A 4,444-nucleotide genomic window follows, 5' to 3' on the forward strand; every position below is an offset into this window, starting at 1 on the left:
ACTTGAGAACTTGGTCGAACAAGAAATTGTTTATCGAGCACCAAAATGTTATATTTTATTTTTAATTTAATTTATTTTATGGAATCGTCTATCGTGAAAAAAGTTATATATCTAGTCCTTTAAAGACCAGAAAATAATTTATGAATGGAACCAAAAATAGTGTTATGCAAGGTTATTGTAACATGGCGTGTTATCCCGAAATGTGGATCTGCCAAAAACAGGCTCTGAAAAACGCAACTTGTGTTTTATTCATGAACAAAAATGAAACCAATGCATGGATGAGACGTGTATCTGCTGCACACTGAAAAATACAAGTTGCGTTTTATTCATGAACAGAAATGAAACCAATGCATGGATGGTACGTGTCTTGGTCAACCTGCAAGCTGCACTCCATAATCGCAACTTGCGATTGTCAGTGACCCTTGCTGCATGTTCGACGCATGTTCGTTGAATGGGTTTGGAGAGGGCTTTAAAAATGCAAAATTCCAAACGCAGATGGAGAGGAGGGAGAGTGTAACGAAGAGAGTTGAAGCTGCGGTAGAGGAGCATAGCAGTGTCGTTGTGGGAGGAAGAAGAAGAAATAATAGACTGGATTTAAGTTTATGAGTAAAAAAAAATGGTTCGTGATTTTACGTTACCTGAAGAACACATTATTGAGTATTTGGATCATCCTCAATAGGTAATATTTTTTCTTTTAATTTTATGATAAATAAATATATTTATTTTTAATTTATTTTTTTATTTAAATAGTGTTATTGTTATTATTACTGTTAGTTAGTAACAACATTATTATTATTATTATTATTATTATTATTGTTAGTTAGTTGCATTATTATTATTATTATTATTATTATTATTATTATTATTATTATTATTATTATTATAAGGTGCCATCTACTGTAAAGATGCATCTTTATAGATTTTTGTCTTTTGTGACAGAATAGCGTGTCACTAAAAAGTGTTGCTTAAAGAGAAAGTGTTACCCTTAATTGTTAACTTGGCTCTGATACCAATTTTTAACATTCGACTTTTCTTTCTTTTTCGAATTTAATTCTTCATATTTTACTTCAAATAAGATTATAATTTGTATAGATTCAATTGGTGGTGCAAATTTATAATCTAAGGTATTGACCATTTCTATTATTTTTCTTTATTATTAGTCCTTGATTCTGATTTTTATAGTTTTTCAATCTTGTTTTAGTTTATAATATTCTTTTTTGCATGGATTATTGTATATAAAATCTTTTATCTGTTTGTCTTTTTCTTTAATATAATTTCTCAAATCCTCAAGAACTTCTTTTATTTCTACACTTTCTGTTGTTTCTAAATATCTTTTTAATTTTTCAACTTCATTCTCCATTTTTTCTTTCAACAGTTTTAATTCTTTTAAGTCATAATATGGTTTTTCAGGCATTTATAAATTTTTTAAGTTTAATTCCAACTTGTTTATATTTATTCTTATTTCTATCCTTTTTATTATAAGGTCATCAATTTCGATCTGAAGATTATTTAATTCCCTTTTATATTCCTTTATTTTACTTTTTAATTTTTCCGCCCTTTTTCTTTTTATTTTATTTTCTGGTTTTTCAATCTTTTTATGCTTCATTATTTATTTTAGAATTTCTGCAAACTCTATCATCGATTCATCACTATTTTCCAGAGATTCTATTAATTTCTCTAACTCTTCAACTTCTCTTTTCAACTTGTCATAAATTATTTTTAGAGCTTCAAATGCCCTTTGATTTATTCCAGAAAACTGTAAATAATTTAAACGATTTTCTCTTTCAAAGAGCTCTTGTTTCTTGTCTTGATAAGTTACATATATTTCTTCTTTATTTATTGTCATAATTTAGTGTTTAGGGTTTCATTTAACTTTTCGACCTTTTTTGTTAATCTTTTATTTCAGAATTTTCTTCTTTAATTTTTAACTTAGATAAACTTAAAGGACTATTAATTTTAGATTCTCTTATTTGGAAATTCGATGAAACTAATTTTCCTAATGGTTCTTTTAATAATAGAACTGGGTTTTCAATAGCTTTATATTTTGGTATTTCTGTTTTTACAATTTTCTGAAATAATTCATCGACATAAATTCTTTCTTTGTTTTTAAATATTATACTATGATGGCTATTTGTTAAAGCATAATTTATTGCATATGTAATTGAAAATGGTTCATCGTCTTGTTCCATTAGATTCTTTCTGTGAAATTTATAAGCTAAACTTATAGATCTTCCAAGATTTTCAGTTGATAAAGGTATAGCATATCCAAGATGAGCATTGAATTTAACATTTACATTTGCCAAGTTTCCATGAACAATTCCAAATATTTGATCTATCGGATCATCAGTAATTCTTTTGTCACAGATTGCTAAGCTTATTGGTGAATTAATTCCTTTCATATATGTAGATTTGATTAAGACTTGTATAGTACTAATATGAATCCATCCAATTTTAGATCTTTTTTGTTGATCCTTAATTTTCTCAATCTGTTTACTCAATTCTTCATCATTTATCAAAGCTATTTCAAGTTCTCCATTGGCGGATTTTATCTTTATAGGGACTTCAAGTTGAATTTTTCCATAGTATATTATATTTTTTCTATTAAAAACTTCTTTTAAGAGATTTTGTTTATTAAAGTTTTCATTTGATTTGAGATTTAATTCTGTTTTTAGAATAGCCTATTTTTCATTATCTAATAAAGCAGTTAATCTATAATAATCAGATTCTTCTGTTAATTCTAAACTTTCTAAATAATTCATAATTTAAAGATTAAGATGAAGATGTACCTTTCTGGAGAAAAACTTCCTTTATTTAGTATATTTTACATAGGGTGTTTTTATCTCCAGAGGGGAGATTGTAGATGCTAACTCCAGAGGGGAGTTTAGAATTATTTTTCCCAAAGGGAATTCTTCCTCAGACTATAGAATCACCTTGGCAGCTTCCTCCTTGCTCTCCTAGCATATGAGTACTCTTAGCCTCCTGCTTTCTATTGTCTGATGCTTCTATAATTGCCTAAGCAACCTATTTATAATAGTTGGGTTTAATGGACAATTCCCATCCTTACCCTTCTTATGACGTTATTGCTTACGTCATTGTTTGTTCTTTTGCACCAGCTACATTGTTGGTGCTCTATGACCTAAGTGCTTACGTCACTATGCAATAATGTTGAGAGATGCTTCAGATGCACTGTCCTCCTCTTTTATCATGTGACCCTCAGATGCATTGTCTCCTTCCTTCATTATGTGAGTTGATTCCGTTTCATTATTGCTTTCTTCAGATATCTCTGAGGCACATAGCTGGCACTTGTGGTCTTCTCTGTCTTTTATTAAATAGCAGAGATTCCTCTTTATCCCTTCAGGGAGCTTTTCTAAAAGTCCAGATAAGTTGTAGAATGCTGATTCAAATTCCACCAAGAGTCTCATCTCTCTTTCTTCAATTTCATTTCTTTTACTGGACACAAGCAGAGTATTTCTACTTTTATAATTAATCCTTGTGTGAGATTCCTTCGTTATTTTTTGAGTTCTTTCAAAGACCCTAGCTAATGTGCTGGCTAACCTTCCTTCATGACTGTAAATCGTTAAATCTTGAATCTGATCAATTGGTTGAAAATTTCCTGGGAAGACGGACATGAATATTACTTGGTGTGCTGGAACCAAGCATTCTTCTTCTTTATTAAAAATAGGTTGACTGTTTGTAAATTTTAGGGATATATCCCTTGGATTTACATTGTCAATCTTATTTTTAAATCTCTTTACTGCATCAATGAATCCTGCAGGAAACTCACTAATAATTTTTAGATCATTAAAAATTAAAATTGTATCAATTAATCCATATTGGAAAAACTAATAGGTATCAGATGGGGAAGCATCTGGGAATATAACCAGCTTTGTTAGCTGTTCTTTGGCAATAGGATAATATTCCAAAATTGTCCTTTTTTCTTCAGTTCAATTCAGGACTATATTAAGGGTTTCTCTGAGATTTGATCTACAGACCCTTTTCTTTTCCTTGATTTCAGCCCTTGTAGGAATGTTTCTTATTATCCCTGTTCTCTGGGTTTGAACTGGAGCTTTATCTGCTCTTTTTAAGGTTTGCTCTGGATGGAGAGCTTCATATTCCCTGAAGGATTCCTTTGCCTCTTCCAGTGTTAGAAACCCTCCTTTATGAATTATCCTTGATTGATGTGTGAATGGTGCTGCTTTTTCCCAGGCATCATATACTCCTTTCATGGGGCCATTATAAATTACATAATATTTTTTATCTTGGGTGGATTTTTTAATGATTTCAGCAATTGTTTTATTTTCTGAAATTTTTTCTTCACCTGATTTGTCCACCATGCTTAGCTGGCTGAACTCTGATGGTTTTGCTTGTTGTGTTGATTTCATTGCTTCGATGGCCTTCTTGAGAGATTGGATCTGTGTCCTTATTTGCTGACAATGCTTGCATT

This window comes from Arachis ipaensis, chromosome B1, assembly GCF_059453495.1.
Source record: "Arachis ipaensis isolate K30076 ecotype BB chromosome B1, ASM5945349v1, whole genome shotgun sequence".
Taxonomy (NCBI): domain Eukaryota; kingdom Viridiplantae; phylum Streptophyta; class Magnoliopsida; order Fabales; family Fabaceae; genus Arachis; species Arachis ipaensis.